At 43.7% G+C, this 20,617-nt stretch overlaps 1 long non-coding RNA gene across 1 annotated transcript in view; it reads right to left on the bottom strand.

Moving 5' to 3' along the window:
* LOC112260214 overlaps positions 1–19,301 on the bottom strand; it is a 34,815-nt gene extending 15,514 nt beyond the window's left edge. Inside the window, exons 1-2 of the long non-coding RNA XR_002954996.2 lie at positions 19,223–19,301; positions 6,655–6,790 (exon numbers count right to left, since the gene is read on the bottom strand). This is a non-coding gene — a long non-coding RNA (uncharacterized LOC112260214). The remainder of the gene's footprint in view (positions 1–6,654; positions 6,791–19,222) is intronic.
* Between the last annotated feature and the right edge of the window lie 1,316 nt (positions 19,302–20,617).

Below are 20,617 nucleotides of genomic sequence, written 5' to 3'. Positions count from 1 at the left end.
GGTAGGCCAGTTGAGAACAAGTTCTCATTTGCAACTGCGACCTGGCCAAGATAAAGCATAGCAGTGTGAGCAGACAACACAGAGTTACACATGGAATAAACAATTAACAAGTCAATAACACAGTAGAAAACAAAGGGGGGAGTCTATATACAATGTGTGCAAAAGGCATGAGGAGGTAGGCGAATAATTACAATTTTGCAGATTAACACTGGAGTGATAACTGATCAGATGGTCATGTACAGGTAGAGATATTGGTGTGCAAAAGAGCAAGTAAATAAATAAAAACAGTATGGGGATGAGGTAGGTGAAAATGGGTGGGCTATTTACCAATAGACTATGTACAGCAGCAGCGATCGGTTAGCTGCTCAGATAGCTGATGTTTGAAGTTGGTGAGGGAGATAAAAGTCTCCAACTTCAGCGATTTTGCAATTCGTTCCAGTCACAGGCAGCAGAGTACTGGAACGAAAGGCGGCCAAATGAGGTGTTGGCTTTAGGGATGATCAGTGAGATACACCTGCTGGAGCGCGTGCTACGGATGGGTGTTGCCATCGTGACCAGTGAACTGAGATAAGGCGGAGCTTTACCTAGCATGGACTTGTAGATGACCTGGAGCCAGTGGGTCTGGCGACGAATATGTAACGAGGGCCAGCCGACTAGAGCATACAGGTCGCAGTGGTGGGTGGTATAAGGTGCTTTAGTGACAAAACGGATGGCACTGTGATAGACTGCATCCAGTTTGCTGAGTAGAGTGTTGGAAGCCATTTTGTAGATGACATCGCCGAAGTCGAGGATCGGAAGGATAGTCAGTTTTACTAGGGTAAGCTTGGCGGCGTGAGTGAAGGAGGCTTTGTTGCGGAATAGAAAGCCGACTCTTGATTTGATTTTTGATTGGAGATGTTTGATATGAGTCTGGAAGGAGAGTTTGCAGTCTAGCCAGACACCTAGGTACTTATAGATGTCCACATATTCAAGGTCGGAACCATCCAGGGTGGTGATGCTAGTCGAGCATGCGGGTGCAGGCAGCGATCGGTTGAAAAGCATGCATTTGGTTTTACTAGCGTTTAAGAGCAGTTGGAGGCCACGGAAGGAGTGTTGTATGGCATTGAAGCTTGTTTGGAGGTTAGATAGCACAGTGTCCAATGACGGGCCGAAAGTATATAGAATGGTGTCGTCTGCGTAGAGGTGGATCAGGGAATCGCCCGCAGCAAGAGCAACATCATTGATATATACAGAGAAAAGAGTCGGCCCGAGAATTGAACCCTGTGGCACCCCCATAGAGACTGCCAGAGGACCGGACAGCATGCCCTCCGATTTGACACACTGAACTCTGTCTGCAAAGTAATTGGTGAACCAGGCAAGGCAGTCATCCGAAAAACCGAGGCTACTGAGTCTGCCGATAAGAATATGGTGATTGACAGAGTCAAAAGCCTTGGCAAGGTCAATGAAGACGGCTGCACAGTACTGTCTTTTATCGATGGCGGTTATGATATCGTTTAGTACCTTGAGTGTTGCTGAGGTGCACCCATGACCGGCTCGGAAACCAGATTGCACAGCGGAGAAGGTACGGTGGGATTCGAGATGGTCAGTGACCTGTTTGTTGACTTGGCTTTCGAAGACCTTAGATAGGCAGGGCAGGATGGATATAGGTCTGTAACAGTTTGGGTCCAGGGTGTCTCCCCCTTTGAAGAGGGGGATGACTGCGGCAGCTTTCCAATCCTTGGGGATCTCAGACGATATGAAAGAGAGGTTGAACAGGCTGGTAATAGGGGTTGCGACAATGGCGGCGGAAAGTTTCAGAAATAGGGGGTCCAGATTGTCAAGCCCAGCTGATTTGTACGGGTCCAGGTTTTGCAGCTCTTTCAGAACATCTGCTATCTGGATTTGGGTAAAGGAGAACCTGGAGAGGCTTGGGCGAGGAGCTGCCGGGGGCAGAGCTGTTGGCCGAGGTTGGAGTAGCCAGGCGGAAGGCATGGCCAGCCGTTGAGAAATGCTTATTGAAGTTTTCGATAATCATGGATTTATCGGTGGTGACCGTGTTACCTAGCCTCAGTGCAGTGGGCAGCTGGGAGGAGGTGCTCTTGTTCTCCATGGACTTCACAGTGTCCCAGAACTTTTTGGAGTTGAAGCTACAGGATGCAAACTTCTGCCTGAAGAAGCTGGCCTTAGCTTTCCTGACTGACTGCGTGTATTGGTTCTGGACTTCCCTGAACAGTTGCATATCCCGGGGACTATTCGATGCTATTGCAGTCCGCCACAGGATGTTTTTGTGCTGGTCGAGGGCAGTCAGGTCTGGGGTGAACCAAGGACTGTATCTGTTCTTAGTTCTGCATTTTTGAACGGAGCATGCTTATCTAAAATGGTAAGGAAGTTACTTTTAAAGAATGACCAGGCATCCTCAACTGACGGGATGAGGTCAATGTCCTTCCAGGATACCCGGGCCAGGTCGATTAGAAAGGCCTGCTCACAGAAGTGTTTTAGGGAGCGTTTGACAGTGATGAGGGGTGGTCGTTTGACTGCGGCTCCGTAGCGGATACAGGCAATGAGGCAGTGATCGCTGAGATCCTGGTTGAAGACAGCGGAGGTGTATTTGGAGGGCCAGTTGGTCAGGATGACGTCTATGAGGGTGCCCTTGTTTACAAAGTTAGGGTTGTACCTGGTGGGTTCCTTGATGATTTGTGTGAAATTGAGGGCATCTAGCTTAGATTGTAGGACTGGCGGTGTGTTAAGCATATCCCAGTTTAGGTCACCTAACAGAACAAACTCTGAGGCTAGATGGGGGCGATCAATTCACAAATGGTGTCCAGGGCACAGCTGGGAGCTGAGGGGGTCGGTAGCAGGCGGCAACAGTGAGAGACTTATTTCTGGAGAGAGTAATTTTCAAGATTAGTAGTTCGAACTGTTTGGGTATGGACCTGGAAAGTATGACATTACTTTGCAGGCTATCTCTGCAGTAGACTGCAACTCCTCCCCTTTAGCAGTTCTATCTTGACGGAAGATGTTATAGTTGGGTATGGAAATCTCTGAATTTTTGGTGGCCTTCCTGAGCCAGGATTCAGACACAGCAAGGACATCAGGGTTAGCAGAGTGTGCTAGAGCAGTGAGTAAAACAAACTTAGGGAGGAGGCTTCTGATGTTGACATGCATGAAACCAAGGCTTTTTCGATCACAGAAGTCAACAAATGAGGGTGCCTGGGGACATGCAGGGCCTGGGTTTACCTCCACATCACCCGCGGAACAGAGAAGGAGTAGTATGAGGGTGCGGCTAAAGGCTATCAAAACTGGTCGCCTAGAGCGTTGGGGACAGAGAATAAGAGGAGCAGGTTTCTGGGCATGGTAGAATATATTCAGGGCATAATGTGCAGACAGGGGTATGGTGGGGTGCGGGTACAGCGGGGGTAAGCCCAGGCACTGGGTGATGATGAGAGAGGTTGTGTCTCTGGACATGCTGGTTGTAATGGGTGAGGTCACCGCATGTGTGGGAGGTGGGACAAAGGAGTTATCAGGGGTATGAAGAGTAGAACTAGGGGCTCCATTGTGAACTAGAACAATGATAACTAACCTGAGCAACAGTATACAAGGCATATTGACATTTGAGAGAGACATACAGCGAGGCATACAGTAATCACAGGTGTTGAATTGGGAAAGCTAGCTTAAACAGTAGGTGAGACAACAGCTAATCAGCTAGCACAACAACAGCAGGTAAAATGGCGTTGACTAGGCAACGGGGCCGACAGATAAAACATAAACAAGCAGAATGGAGTACCGTGATTAATGGACAGTCCAGAGTGCATCAGCTATGTAGCCAAGAGATCAGTGTCCAGGGGGCAGCGGTGGATGGGGCAGGGAAGCTGGACTGGCGAGTGTTATCCAGGTTGAAAAAAAGTTAACAATGACTAAATAGCTTGTAGCTAGTTAGCTGGTTAGCTTCTGGAGGTTCTTGAGTGTGTTCTAAAAAAAATAAAAAATAATAGCGATTCCGTATCACATTGGGTGAGGCAGGTTTCCGGAAAGATATAAACAGATTAAAAATCTAGAAGAGATAGGAAGTAAATATGGGTCCGGTGAGTGTTTGGGACTCGGCGATTCAGACGGTTAGCAGGCCTGTGCTAACAAGCTAACAGTTCGTAGACAAGCTAGCAGTTAGCTAGCAGTTGTGCTTGGACCATGTTAGTTTGTTGTTGATGTGGACGCCAAGGAACTTGAAGTTCTCAACCTGCTCCACTGCAGCCTCGTCGATGAAAATGGGGCGTGCTTGGTCCTCTTTTTCCTGTAGTCCACAATCATCTCCTTTGTCTTGATCACGTTGAGCGAGAGGTTGTTGTCCTGGCACCACACGGCCAGGTCTCTGACCTTCTCTCTTTAGGCTGTCTCGTTGTTGTCTATGATCAGGCCTGTTGTGTCATCAGAAAATGTAATGATGGTGTTGGGGTCGTGCCTGGCGGTGCAGTCATGAGTGAACAGGGAGTACAGGAGGGGCTGAGCACCCACCCCTGAAGGGCCCCTGTGTTGAGGATCAGCGTGGTGGATGTGGTGTTACCTACCCTTACCACCTGGGGGTGGCCCGTCAGGAAGTCAGTGTTTAGTGTTTTATCCCAGGGTGCTTAGCTTATTGATGAGCTTTGAGGGCACTATGGTGTTGAAAGCTGAGCTGTAGTCATAGCATTCTCACATAGGTGTTCCTTTCATCCAGGTGGGAAAGGGCAGTGTGGAGTGCAATAGAGAATGCATCATTTGTGGATCTGTTTGGGCGGTATGCAAATTGGAGTGGGTCTAAGAATGTGCAAAGCAGTCATCAAGGCAAAGGGTGGCTACTTTGAAGAATCTAAAATATATTTTGATTTGTTTAACACTTTATTGGTTACTTCATGATTCCATATGTGTTATTTCATAGTTTATTCTACATTGTCGAAAATAGTAAAAAAATAAAGAAAACCCTTGAATGAGTAGGTGTGTCCAAACTTTTGACGGGTACTGTATGTATGTGTCAATATTCTGATGGTACAATGTAACTAGTGGCTTTAATGTAGTGTAGGCAACACAATGTAGGTCAAAAATAGAATTGTTTTATTATGGGAAAGTACATCATAGTTTACTCAATACCTGCAGTGCCAGTATTACATTTTTCTTTCAACCTCCCTGACAAACTGAAACAGTCAGTAACTTTGTGGTCAAGTCAAACACTTCTCTTTGACAATATGTCGTCAGCAAGCATGAATTGGTATTCGGGTACTGCTAATAAAAGCATAATAGTATGGCACTTGCTTTGTAATCATTGTCTAAGGACCAAGAGGTTTTGTAAAGTACTTGTATATGTAGTATCCTATGTATGAAATATACAAAAAGTTGCAGTCCGGTTGCAGTCTGAAATGTCTGTTCTCTTGGGCTCCCGAGTGGCGTCGCTGTCTAAGGCACTGCATCTCAACGCAAGAGGCGTCACTACAGTCTCTGGTTTGAGTCCAGGCTGTATCACATCTAGCTGTGATTGGGAGTTCCATAGGGCGGAGCACAATGGGCCCAGTGTTGTCCGGGATTGGCCAGGGTAGGCTGTCATTGTAAATAAGAATTTGTTCTTAACTGACTTGCCTAGTTAAATAAAGGTTACATTTAAAATATAATATTCCTCTTAATTTCAAGCATAAGTTATCCCTGATCCAAAAGCAGTTAGCCGACTGGAAAGGGTGTGTGTGTCTTCAATCCAGATTCCAGATCTCCACTTTTGTTTAACCAGACACATACTTTTCCCTCTCACTGTTTTTCAGTCACTGTCTGGTGTCACTTTTGGGATTGATAAGTCTCTGAATCTCAGCTGCCACAGCTGGCTTTGACTGCATTTCTCAGGTGAGACATTCCTCCAATGTTCCGTGTAGGTGGAGATCCATGGTTGATGCCCTAACGTACCAAAGGGGGTCAAGAGGATAAGGCCGCACCCCGATTCTCTACTCTCCGGAAGTGTGGACTTGTACACTCCCCTTCATGGTTTTGAAAGCATGGATTTGGTGTAAGCATTGGTTGCTGGGAGTTTCAGCATCCCTAAATCCATGATAGTTTTTTTAATGGTTTAAATCATTATAGCAACAGGCTGAATTACAAGTACAACTTGCAATGAAATGAATAAATATGAAATATTACAAGTACACAAATACATCATCATAAATATATACAAAGAACAGACACTGTTAAGGCTAATGGAAGTCAATAGATTTCCTCAGGTGTTTAGCAGGCAAACCAATCCAGGAGAGGGAGTGTTCAAGTCCAGTGCACACTTCACCCACAGCAGCAGTAAAACACAGGTCCTTGTAGTTGTTTGACTGAATGAATCGAGGGTACATAATATTTTCCATAAGGCTATAGGTGTCACTCCCTGACCTTAGAGAGCCTTTTTATGTCTCTACTTGGTTTTGTCAGGGTGTGATTTGGGTGGACATTCTATGTTCTGTATTTCTATGTTTTGGCCGGGTATGGTTCTCAATCAGGGACAGCTGTCTATCATGGTCTCTGATTGGGAATCATACTTAGGCAGCCTTTTCCCCTTTGTTAATTGTGGGAAGTTGTCTTTTGTCAGGGGCACTATGGCCCTTGTAAGCGGCACGGTTGGTTTTGTTGTTTCTTTTTTTTGTTGGCGACATTTTGAATAAAAGGAAAATGTACGCTCACCACACTGCGCTTTGGTCCACTTCTTCCCATGACGGCCGTGACAATAGGCCTTCCTCTGGGCACTGTCAAAACAAGATGTCGTTGGCTAGAGGAGATTCTGAGCAATGGTGTCTCTTGTGTGGAAAGCGACGTTCACCTGATAGAGGGAAAAAATGCAATGATCACAATCTACCAGTGGAGTCTCCTCAGGGTAGGAAGAGGAGGACCATCCTCCTGAGTGAAATTTCATTAAAATAGTATAACATTGTTAATGTTATCCTTTTTAGATAAAACAACACTAAATATATTAATTTTGATTTCATATGTAACCAAATAATTGATTAAAATACATGGTTTTGCAATGAATGTCTACAGTAACTTCAACAGCACTGTCTGGAGTAGCACCATGGTGTAGCTGGAGCACAGCTAGCTTCCATCCTCCTCTGGCTTCATTGACTTCAATACAAAACCTAGGAGGCTTGTAGGCCTCACCCCCTTCCATGGACATACATGGTAATTATGACCACTTCTGGAGGACGTCCTCCAACCAATCAAGCTGGAAATGGCTAAGTACTGTGTACATAGCACCCTCTCAACCCTATTTCTTGAGTTTACAGATAAATTCTCAAAGATGCTTGGTTGACTCTTTATGCTCTCGGATACACCCAATAGTTGCAAAGTTCCACCTGCGTCTCACTCTTGATTGGCTCTTCTACATAATCAGGGTCAAAACTACCATTCCTCAGATGATTTTTATTTATGTTATAAACTTTTGTACATATGAACACAGCCAACCCATCTGTGAGTAAGTGTGGGCTCTGACAGGGGTAGGATTAGGGCCACGAGCTGGAGACCTTAGTGGGGTAGAAGCCTCACCTTCAGTTGGCTCATGTCTCAATTCTGCACCCCTTGCCCTTAGGCCTGGACAGTGATCCAGCTCATCTAGGTGAGTGTATGGCATGTTCTGATTTGTTGTCTGCTCTGCTACGTGCAGATCAGAGGGAGCAACCAAAATTCAACAGGTAAGAACGTGGTGCAACTCTCTGTAGGCACGTGCCCAGCCTCCAAAGTCCTGTGTGGTCTCCCGGCAGAGGTTTCATCCTTATCGTTTCACCCACCTCCAGCTCTGGTAGGTCTCGAGCAGTCCGGTTGTAGAAGCACTTAGCGAGCTGCTTTCTGTGGCGGAGTTGTCCGTGATGCCAACAATGACGCAGGGCTCAAGTAGCTTGTTAGCTATGGGGATGGTAGTCTGGGCTGCTGTCCATGTTTTCGGTGTGTATGTTCCCCCACTGTAAGATTTACTTTCAGGGCTCGCTGCTGTCACGCAAGGCCTTGCCTAACAGTTTTTTTGCAATCTTGACAAATGACTCTGCCTTGCCATGTGCCTTTGGATGACTTGGAGAGTGGTCAAACTCTCATTCTGAGGGGAAACGCTTGAACTGTGCAGTGAATTGTGGGCCATTGTCTGTGATGACGTTGTCAGGCTGGCCTTGCCTTGAAAACTGCGCCTTGCAGCACTTTATGACCGTCTCTGCAGACAAGTCAGGGAGCAGTTCAATATCCCAAAAGTCGGAGTAGTGATCAACAATGAGAAGACATTCAGCCACAGACAAAAAGACTAAGTCCATGCTGACGATTTGCCAGGCCCTTGTGGGCAGTTCGTGCGACGTCATGGTTTCCTTTTGCTCTTCATGAGTGTACTCGTTGCATGTGGTACAGCTGCTGACAAAGTCTTTAATTTCTGCTTGCATGTTTGACAGTATAATGTTTCATGTGCCTGGTGTTAGCATGCGTCACCTCCAATGTGACCGGAGTGTATTCGAGTAAGCATCTCTGGGTGTAGTTATTTGGGGATAATGACCTTCTGACCTCTGAACAAGATGCCATGTTGCAAGCTGATCTCATCTTGAAAGGTCTATTATTCTCTCGCTGTGAACGGTGTCTCCTCTTTCAGGTACGGCCAACCTGTGAGAACCATGGACTTCAGTGACTGTAGGTGTTCGTCCTAGTCAGTGCCTAATCTGAGCTAGGCTGTGACGTTTAAGTAGTCTGCCTGATTGATCTGTTGAACATCTTGTTGTTCCGGCTCCAGGCCTTTGGCCGAGAGAATGTGGCCATAGAACTGGACATCTTTCACCTTGACATGCAGCTTCTTCAGGCCAAGGCACAGCTTAACTGATCGGTAGTGCTCCATCAGTGCCAGGAGCTTCACATCGTGGTTGCGTTCTGTTTCTTTGTCTGTGTCACCACAGCCTGCGATCAGGACATCATCAGCGATGGGTTCAGTGCCCTTGAGCCCAGCCAACTTGTGCTGCTTGTGTTGGTATACCTCAGTTGCCACTGAGTCACCAAACGGGAGCTTGAACCAGCATTTCTGACCCCAGGGGGTCCAGAAGGTAGTCATGAAGAGCTGCTTTCTTCATCCAGCTTGCATTGCCGGAATGCATCTTGGGTGTCCCCCAAGGTGAAAATCCAGTCCTTGTAGAGGACATCCTCCAGTGTCGCCATAATGTAATGGGTGCGTTTCTGTGCTTGGTTCAGATGCTTTGGGTCGATGCAGACCCTCAGCTTCTCGTGCTTTTTCACTATGACCATATTGCTGATCCAGTCAGTTGGTTCAGTCACAGATGTCATGTAGCCATCGGCCTCATACTTACTCCAGCTGGGCCTTCACAGCCACTTTCATTGCGAGGAGCACACTGGACTGGAGTGATGCTCTCATTCAATTCAAAGTGTACCTCCCCAGGTACTGATTGAACTGGTCCATTGAATGCATCGTCATATCTGCTGAGTAGTTGTTCTTTGGACAGGGGTCCCTGCTGGACATGCTCCACGATGTGCAGGTCATTTGGTATGGTGAACTGCATCAGTCCCAGGCATTCGCATGTAGAGCCCGAGAGGAGAGGATGTTGACTGGTTTTCACGATCTCAAACTCCAGCTTGTGTTTGTGACCCTGAATAACACTTTCGGCGTCAAATATGCACAGAGAGCTCATTAGCACTCCTAAGTACAGCTTTAGTCTAGTAACGCTGGGAAAGAGATGCGTGTCAAGTGTCAGATTGATTTTGTCTTTGTAACGTAGCACCAGAATTCAGTTGACATTGTTGCAGCTTGTTATGTAATTGTAGTGTCACAAACCATTTCTTCCCTCTTAAGTGTACAGCCCCAATGGATTCATGCATGTACATGTGATATCATCAACACAGTGAATCTTGCCCTCACTCACCCTTGTTTTGCGACACACTTTTGCAAAGTGATTATTAGTTCTACAAGCTCTACATGGTTTTCCATAGTGCTCTTCGCCTCATGCGTGTGCATTTCCACAGTATTTGCTTGCTATGGGGCTGTCTGTGTTCACCATTCGTGGTGAATTACTCTACCTCAATTGGTTTTGTCTGAATGTCTGCCTGGCAACAGCATGAACAGTATCAGTGTCGGTGTGTGGGGTTTCGATTTCCATTGCTCTCATTTCAGTGACTTCGGCAGTGCGGCACATTTCAATGGCAGTCACTAATGTTAAGCCTCTCTCTCTTGCAATTCCCAGCACTATTTTGTCACGAATAAGTTCATCTTTCAATCCCCTCTATTCACAAGTAGCGGACATTTCAAATGGGTTATGAAGTTGTGTACTGACTCACCCTCTTCCTGTTTGCAGCTTCCAAAAACGAACCACTCGTAAATTACGTTCCGGGCGGGTTTGAAGTAATTCCCCAATACATTCAGTATGGCGTCATACTTTGCGTCACCCTGTTGTCCTGCTGTGAGGGTAAGATTGTGCCGGTAGATATGCCGGCATTCGCTGCCCATTAAGCTCCTCAGAGTTGCCGCTTGGACCTCGTTGGGTTTTTCGTGTAGACCGGTCGCCAGCGCATAGTCCTTGAATTCATCCTTGAAGTTAGTCCCTAATAGTATTCCAGTCCCCTGTGAGAACCATGGGTTTTGGTGGTGGAATGTTTGCGGCCATTGTGATGGAATAGGATATCTCTTTGCCTTCAGCCATCGAGGTAGGTAGTGATGCCAGCTAACAACAAGTTGAACAGTGGTGTGACTAACGTTAGCAGTAGGAAACGGCGTGCGTTCGCATATGGAACCTAACTGTGCCTATACAGTACTTAGCTACAAAAATAACAAACGTGTGGTTTTCGAGCAACTTCTGATACCATGTTTCTGTATGATATGTTAGATTAAAGAATAAAGACAGACACAAATGTCAAGTTCAACAGCCTTGTTCAAGCATTGTACAAAGTCCCTACATACGGGGTCCGGGGAGACTCCTGTCAGTACTGTCCTTTATTCTTTTGAAAACACTATTGTTGATCTTTGAATAGGCTCGGTCATTTTCCTCCAAATGAGATATACCCCCACACCCCTTTAACCCATGTAAGCAGGTAAGCACCACATTTGAAATTCAAAGATGAAGAAAAGTGTTTAAAATAATTGAGCAGAGTACTGGCAGGAGTCATACAGGTTTGGCCAAGGGCAAGCCTCCATGGGGGTTACTTTAGTTTCAGGCCCTGCTTAGACTAAATGCAGATGCTATTAACCACTTTCTCCTGTTGTACTGAAATTAATTGTCATCCTTCAAGAAGTGTATTTGTGTGTTTTATTCAAGGAACTAACAGTTGTTTCAGCATAGTGATGTCTTGAGGTGCTGGAAAACCCTTGATAGTGATGCTTGAATTTTATTTCTGAAAAGGTGTAGGAACCCGGATGTATAATATTAATACAAATAATTAAAAGTAATTTATTCATTCCTAATTCACTGTAATTCATTCATTCATTGAATAATTGTGTTTTTAATATATCAGTGACAGTCACTAAGGCAAGCTAGCAATGACAAGCATTAGTGCCTCCTAAGGATCCGCAGAAGGCGAGTGAGAAAGCTGCCGTTACTATCAATATTACTCACGTGCAGTCCTTGGACAACAAATTAGACGAGGTACAATCACAAATATCCTACCAAATGGACATCAAAAACTGTAATATCTTATGTTTCATGGAATCGTGGCTGAATGATGACATGGATATTCAGCTAGCGGGATATACTCTGCACCGGCAAGATAGAACGGCACACTCCGGTAAGATGAGGAGGGCCGGTCTGTGCATATTTGTAAACAACAGCTGGTGCACGAAATCTAAGGAAGTCTCTAGATTTTGCTTGCCTGAATTAGAGTATCTTGTGATGAAATGCAGACCACACTATTTGCCTAGAGATTTTTCAGCTATACCTTTCGTGGCTGTTTATTTACCACCACAGACGGACTAAGACCGCACTCAGTCAGCTGTATAAGGAAATAAGAAAACAGGAAACCGCTCAACCAGAGGCGGTGCTCCTAGTGGCTGGAGACTTTAATGTAGGGAAACTTAAATCTGTTCTACCTCATTTCTATCAACATGTTAAATGTGCATCCAGAGGGAAAAAATCTAGATCACTAGTACTCCACACACAGAGAAGCATACAAAGCTCTCCCTCGCCCTCCATTTGTTAAATCCGACCAAAATTCTAAGGTAATGGCTCACATCAACACCATTATCCCAGAAACCCTAGACCCACTCCAATTTGCATACCACCCAAACAGATCCACAGATGTTGTAATCTCTATTGCACTCCACACTGCCCTTTGCCACCTGGACAAAAGGAACAGTGAGAATGTGAGAATGCTATTCATTGACTACAGCTCAGCTTTCAACACCATAGTACCCTCAAAGCTCATCACTAAGTTAAGGATCCTGGGACTAAACACCTCCCTCTGCAACTGGATCCTGGACTTCCTGACAGGCCACCCCCAGTTGGTGAGGGTAGGTAGCAACACATCTGCCATGCTGATCCTCAACACTGGAGCCCCTCAGGGGTGCATGTTCAGTCCCCTCCTGTACTCCCTGTTCACCCATGACTGCATTGCCAGGCACGACTCCAACACCATCATTAAGTTTGCTGACGACACAACAGTGGTAGGCCTGATCACCGACAACGATGAGACAGCCTATAGGCAGGAGGTCAGAGACCTGGCTGGGTGTTGCCAGAATAACAACCTATCCCTCAACGTAACCAAGACTAAGGAGATGATTGTGCACTACAGGAAAAGGAGGACCGAGCACACCCCCATTCTCACTGACGGGGCTGTAGTGGAGCAGGTTGAGAGCCACAAGTTGCTTGGTGTCAACATCACCAACAAACTTGAATAGTCCAAACACACTAAGACAGTCGTGAAGAGGGCACGACGAAGCCTACTCTCCCTCAGGAAATTAAAAAGATTTGGCATGGGTCGTCAGATCCTCAAAAGGTTCTACAGCTGCATCACTGAATGGTACGGCAATTGCTCGGCCTCCGACCGCAAGGTACTACAGAGGGTAGTGCGTACGGCCCACTACATCACTGCCATCCAGGACCTCTACACCAGGTGATGTCAGAGGAAGGCCCTAAAAATTGTCAAAGACCCCTGCCCCCACAGTCATAGACTGTTCTCTCTACTACCACATGGCAAGCGGTACCAGAGTGCCAAGTCAAGGACAAAAAGGCTTCTCAACCGTTTTATCCCCCAAGCTATAAGACTCCTGAACAGGTAATCAAATGGCTACCCGGACTATTTGCATTGTGTGCCTCCCCCAAACCCTCTTTAAGTAAGCATTTCACTGTAAGGTCTACACCTGTTGAATTTGGCGCACGTGACAAATACACTTTGATTTGATTAGCATTCAGTGGGTTGAATAAGCATGCACAACCTTGAGCAAGTTCATAGCCATTTACTGACATTTATGGGAGAGACGGGTGGATGCGGTCGGAGACGTTAAAGTTGAGTGTGGTGGTTTGTGGGGATTTACTGAACAGTTTCTGGACATACTGTGTCCGAGCATAAAAACAGGTTGTTTGGATCCTGGATGCTGATTGGTTTTAACAGGAAGTTATTGCACCACAAATCCCTGCATTCCACGGGTAATGCCTGTTAACATTACCTACCCCCCCATTTTACGCTGCTACTCTCTGTTTATTATCTATGCATAGTCACTTTACCTCTACTTACATGTACATATTACCTCAATTACCTCAACTAACCTGTGCCCCCCGCACATTGACTCTGTACCGGTGCCTCCTGTATACAGTGCCTTGCAAAAGCATTCATCTCCCCTGGAATTTTTCCAATTTTGTTGCATTACAACCTGTAATTTAAATTGATCTGGATTTCATGTAGTAGACATACACAAAATAGTCAAAATTGGTGAAATGAAAAAAATAACTTGTTTCCAGAAATGATAAAAAAATTTAAAACAGAAAAGTGGTGCGTGCATACATATTCCCCCCCTTTGTTATGAAGCCCCAAAATAAGATCTGGTGCAACCAATTACCTTCAGAAGTCGCATAATTAGTTAGATTGTACACAGCTGGACTTTATTTAAGTGTCACATGATCTGTCACATGATCTCAGTATATATACACCTGTTCTGAAAGGCCCCAGAGTTTGCAACACCACTAAGCAAGGGCCAACATCAAGCAAGCGGCACCATGAAGACCAAGGAGCTCTCCAAACAGGTTATGGACAAAATTGTGGAGAAGTACAAATCAGGGTTGGGTTATAAAAAAATATCTGAAACTTTGAACATCCCACGGAGCACCACTAAATCCATTACAAAGACATGAAAGAATATGGCACCACAACAAAGCTGCCAAGAGAGGGCCGCCCACCAAAACTCACAGACCAGGCAAGGAGAGCATTAATCAGAGAGGCAACAAAGAGACCAAAGATAACCCTGAAGGAGCTGCAAAGCTCCACAGCGGAGATTAGTGCATATGTCCATAGGATCACTTTAAGTCATACACTTCACAGAGCTGGGCTTTATGGAAGAGTGGCCAGAAAAAAATACATTGCTTAAAGAAAAAAATAAGCAAACAGGTTTGGTGTTCGCCAAAAGCCAAAAGCTCAAACATGTGGAAGAAGATACTCTGGTCAGATGACACTAAAATTGAGCTTTTTGGCCATCAAGGAAAACACTATGTCTGGCACAAACCCAACACCTCTCATCACCCCGAGAACACCAGCATTATGCTGTGGAGATGTTTTTCATTGGCAGGGACTGGGAAACTGGTCAGAATTGAAGAAATGATGGATGGTGCTAAATAAATGGAAATTCTTGAAGGAAACCTCAAATCAAATCAAATTTAAAATCAAATCAAATCAAATCTGTTTGTTTTCCAGAGATTTGAGACTGGGACGGAGGTTCGCCTTCCAGCAGGACAATGACCATAAGCATACTGCTCATGCAACACTCAAGTGGTTTAAGGGGAAACATTTAAATGTCTTGGAATGGCCTAGTCAAAGACCAGACCTCAATCCAATTGAGAATTTGTGGTATGATTTACACCAGCAGAACCCATCCAACTTGAAGGAGTTGGAGCAGTTTTACCTTGAAAAATGGGTAAATATCCCAGTGGCTAGATGTGCTAAGATTTTAAAGACATACCCCAAGAGACTTACAGCTGTAATTGCCACTAAAGGTGGCACCACAAAGTATTGACTTTGGGGGGTGAATAGTTATGCACGCTCAAGTTCTGTTTTTTTTTGTCTTATTTCTTGTTTGTTTCACAAAAAATATATATATTTAAAGTGATAGGCATGTTTAAATCAAATGATACAAACCCCCCAAAAATCTATTTTCATTTTCAATGCGCATCCACTGTTACAAAGCCCAGCCAGTCAATTGATCAACTTCATCTCTCCTGGAAAAAAGCATCTAGAGAATATTTCCCCATGCTACTAATATTTGGTTTGGTACAGCGGGGGTTAATATAAGCCTTGCTATGTGCCTATCCTACCTGTGCAACAGCTCACTGGGCAAAAACATTGTTTCCACATCATTTCAACCCCCACAAAATCAATGTTATGATGACAGAATGTGGAAAACTGATTTGGATTTGCAAAAAATCATCATCAATGTCAGGGCATTTCGTTCATTCATTCAAATTAATTTATTAGGATCATTATAATCATTATAATTGGCAATAGAAAAAAAGAAGGTAAAGCAAACAAAAATGCACATAGTTTGCTATCATAGTTTGCTACCTCTGGCCTAAGAACAGTTATCACACAATAATCCCTGGGTTCTCATGCCTTATTGCTGAAATTACTTAATTGTCTACTGATGGAAAATCTTGGCCTCAACCCTACCATTATTGTGATGCTACAGGGAACTGTGTGACTGCCTGAGGTTTGTGTTTATTGGGTCATGTGGTACAGTAAATGAGTGTCACAGAAAAAGTGGTAGTATGTGTACCGATCTATTTTAGCCATCGTCTTGTCCTGTTTGTCTTGTTTTGTTTGGCCATGCATGATGTAATGTTGCTGTGTGGAAAACCAGTCAAGTATCTATGGGCTCTGTGTGTGGATGTCAAACTAGTAAATCCACCAACTCAGCATAGAGGATTCGTTGTTTTGAATTTGCATTGGGTAACTACTCTATAAGCTCAGGGAATGGAAAAAGTATATTTGCATAGAGCAGCATATTCATGCAGCGATACAAAGAATAATTATGTGAGATGCCTCAGATATTCAGAGGTCATACTGACCAAATAATTTCCAAAGATTATAGCCAACAGTAAGTGTAGTCAGCCTTAGAATAGTCTAACGCCAGGGCCCGTATTCACAAAGTGTATCAGAGTAGAAGTGCATATCATATCAGGTCTTCTCTCCAATTTATTATGATTTAAAAGCCCAAACTGATCCTAGTTCAGCACTGGTCTGAGACTCGTTGTGGATACAGGCCCAGAAATGTAGCCAAAACATAGACATTCCTTCCTTTGTTCTCATGCTCTGAAGGGCCTGACTTTCCTTTTTCTTCAGTTGTTAAAAATGCGGAACATATAAAGTAGGTTACTGTTCATATACCGTAGGTAGAGAGATGTGTAGTCAATGGCTATGTAAGAAAACACACATATATAATTTGTGTGATGACCCAGTTGTCTCTGACGCAGAGGAAGTGAGAACCTGCTGATCAAAACATATTACAATCGTTGGAAACGCTCACATTGTTTTCCTTCAATGAAGCAAGCATCTTCACCTTTCTTTGGTTTGACATACTGTACAAGGCTTCCCTTATGCTTTCACACAGTGTTTGTCTATAGATTCCCATATGATTAGCAAAGAGTTTTTCGTCTCATGACTTGGACTGATGCAGTGTATTCTTGATTTGGTCTGAGGTTATGTTTTGAACCAGACAATAGATATAGTGATACATCGAGACTATAGACGTCATAGATAGGTCATAAAATATGCACAGGCGTCCAATTGAGTTCCATGTGCATGTGCTGACCCAGTGTATTGTGTGTAAGCAATACAAGGGAACTTGCTGTGTCACTTTGGGTTGTTCTTCCATGAAAAGGAAAATGTTTTTGGTAACACTTTACATTCAGTTATGCTTTAACGAGTATTAAACAGTAGTTTTTAATAGGAGTTTTTTGAACTGTTTATTATTAGCTTGTATGTTGTTTATACAAAGCCGCTGTAACAGATACGCATCTTGTTCCTCTGACAAGATAGAAACACTGACATGACTGTCATAAGGCTTCTGACTGTCACATAACCTAGTTATCTTCGGAGAATCTAGTTATTAATATACAGCGTTGTCTAAACAAGGAAATTATGACAGGTTGTCATGATGTGATGTGGTTTTGTCCCACTGCCTCAAACAACAACCAAACCTACACGAAACAGGAAACTGGTTTAGGAGGTGACAAACAGGCACTGTAAAGTGAGATTTTTTTCTCACCAAAATCCTCTGCTGGTAACACTTAACTTAAAGTATCCAGCTGTAATGCTTTATAGCTTGTTTGTAAGCATGTAGGATCCTTTATAATGTCCTATAACAAGGCTTACAATTTCATGCGTTTTCACTATCTATTTTTTTCATAATCTTTCAAATGCAAGAGAAAGGCCATAATCTAATTTAGATTCTGCAAAGCAGTGTGTGCGCAAAGTTTCAGATTGATCCAGTGAAGCATTGCAATAGTGGACAATATTTTGTATGAAGTATGCCCAAATGTGCCGAATTGGTCAATTGATACATTTAAGTACATAACTATAGAGAACATACAAAAATTATATATGGTCATGCAAAATGTAAGTTTACACACTCCCAGAATGTCATACTATACATGATGGATCATTAGCTTATACACTAACTTTTACACATCTAGATGGCCAGGCGGGGTGGGTGTGGAGCCAAAGACCGCAGGGGTTCATACTGTAGAACCCAGTTCCTACATTTGAATATAAAAATGTATTTGATCAAACAGAACGATGCAACATTTTATCTCTGGGACCCTCAGGATGACAAATCAGAGCAAGATTACTGAATGTAAGTACAATATTTACCTTCAGTGGTGAATGTATCAAACCAGGGTTTGTTGTTGTGCACTCTCCTCAAACAATAGCATGGTATTATTTTCACTGTAATAGCTACTGTAATTGGACAGTGCAGTTAGATTAACAAGAATTTAAGCTTTCCGCCCATATAAAACATGTCTATGTCCTGGAAAGTTTGCTGTTATTTACAATGTCATGCTAATCACATTAGTGCACGTTAGCTCAACCATCCCGGTACAGGGACACCGATCCTGTAGAGGTTGAACTGCCTGTCATTTTGTCAGGATACATAATGCATTATATCTGGATGATTTAAGTAAAGTGTTACTGTCATGTTATTGACAGCCAAGCGTGTCAAGATCACGGCGGGGAAATGAGGACATCCAGAGTGGGTTAAAGCACTGCCTAGACGCCTTCGATTGGGAAATATTCAAGCAGGACAATGCCAACATTCGTCAACTACAAACAAAAGGCAACTAATGCAGCAGACAAGCTCCCACATCCACAAAGAACCAGGACAATGGCCCACAACCACAAGGAACCAGGACACTATGTTCTTGACTTGTATAAAACCCCGTTTCTTTCTGTTTGAGGTGCAGCCGCCCACAGGAGGGATTGCAGTCCAGAGGTATCCCACTGGGCAAACCACATCCTTTTTAACATGGAGAATTGGGTAATATTTGCTTGATACGTAATCAATGAGATTACAACCTATTTTCACCCACTCAAAAAGACAAAAGTTTGTTGAATTCCCAATGTTTTATCACTAAGCTTTCAACCATCTGAAGCAGGGATGGGCAACTGGGGGCCCCCCTTTGTAGGTCAGTAAATGTCCCAATTTTTTTAGGAACTTATAATAATAGAATACATAAGGTGAAATTTCAAAATTTGCTTCTACATCAACAGTTTTCTCTTGTTTTGTCAGTCACTGACAGTCACTCAATTAGCCCATGTCAGCTAACATTTTTTTAAATTAGTAAGCTAGCATAGCCAGCAGTGTTGTAGTGAATGTTCCAGTCTCGAGACCAGGGGCGGACTGGGACAAAAAGTATTATTCCCTGGCATTCGAGCCACACCAGCCCACACAGGCAGTAATGTTACTGACACATAACATAGGCAATTATAGTACAGCGTTTTTCAACTTTTACCGAACCAGTGACTGGTGAAACATAGTCCTTATTTTTTAACCCAACAAAATACAATGTGCAAACCCATCACTGGAGATAATACTCACCACTATAACTGTGCCTCTTGCCTCCCTGTTGTGCAGTCTGTCTCTGTATGTCTGTCACTCTGTCTGTCTGTGATTCTCTTTGTTCTCCTCGGTTGTCGCTGTTTGTCTTTGCTTGTCCTTTGCTCTGACATGCACTAACAACTATGGGACCTTATATGGACATGTGTGCCTTTCCATATCATGAGAGGACAGAGGACTGTTTCGGTTTTTCACATTTGTTGTTTTGGTATTTTGTAGTGTTCACGTTTATGGTCTTTATTAAACATGTTGAACTCTAACCACGCTGCGCTTTGGTCCGATCCTTCGTCCACAGAAGAAAGCCATTACAACACCTGGATTACATCCCCTCATTACTCTATGTGTACATTATCCTCTGTTCCCCCCATGTCTGTGTGTGGTATTGTTTTTTTATTTTTTTTATTTTAAGGGGTGGATCAGCTTAATATTGCGGAAAGAATGTAGCTTCCATCAATGTAATTGTCTGCATCATTTCCAATCCCCCATGTATTTTTTTGGTAAATATATATATATCCATACACGCATGCATACATATACACATATATACATACACATACCTATATAGACATAAATACTTTTAAAAAAGAATATACCTTTATTATTATTCCCCGCAAACCCTACCACCGATCCCCCAATTGGAGTAAACTAATAAACACTTTGGCTTTCACCTTCAATTTATACATCTTATACACAGTTTACAGAAACAGTCTATTTTACAATAGTTATTTTTTGGTTGTTTTTAGTCCTTCCTCTATTTCTGATGTCCATCCAGTTTGATTTCTATTTGTAACTGTGCTATTTCACCAAAGTTCTGAACCTATATACATTTACAGACCCCACTTTGAGTTCCACATACTTTTAATGAATAAAGTGAAACTTAAGCAAATACAAAACAAATAAAGAATTAACAAACCGTGACAATGCAGCGCGAACAGGCAACTACACATAAACAATATCCCATAACCCACAGGTGGAAAAATGCAAATGAAGTATGAGCCCTATTTAGAGTCAACGATTACCAGCTGCCTCTAATTGGGAATCATACACAAACCAACATAGAAAATCAAACCTAGAACCCCACATAGAAATAATAGCTCTCTCTGCTATTTCGTGAAGTCCACGATCATCTCCTTTGTTTTGTTGACGTTGAGTGGGAGGTTATTTTCCTGACACCACACCATGAGGGCCCTCACCTCCTCCCTGTAGGCTATCTCGTTGTTGTTGGTAATCAGGCCTGTAGTGTCCACTCTAGTGTCTGTAGTTTTGTTTGTAACCACTGTAGTGTCGTCTGCAAACGTGATGATTGAGTTGGAAGCGTGCATGACCATGCGGTCATGGGTGAACAGGGAGTACAGGAGAGGGCTGAGAACGCACCCT

Source organism: Oncorhynchus tshawytscha, linkage group LG10 (genome assembly GCF_018296145.1).
Source record: "Oncorhynchus tshawytscha isolate Ot180627B linkage group LG10, Otsh_v2.0, whole genome shotgun sequence".
NCBI lineage: Eukaryota > Metazoa > Chordata > Actinopteri > Salmoniformes > Salmonidae > Oncorhynchus > Oncorhynchus tshawytscha.
Note: the sequence above shows the minus strand (reverse complement) of the source record. Positions and strands in the feature narration are given on the sequence as shown.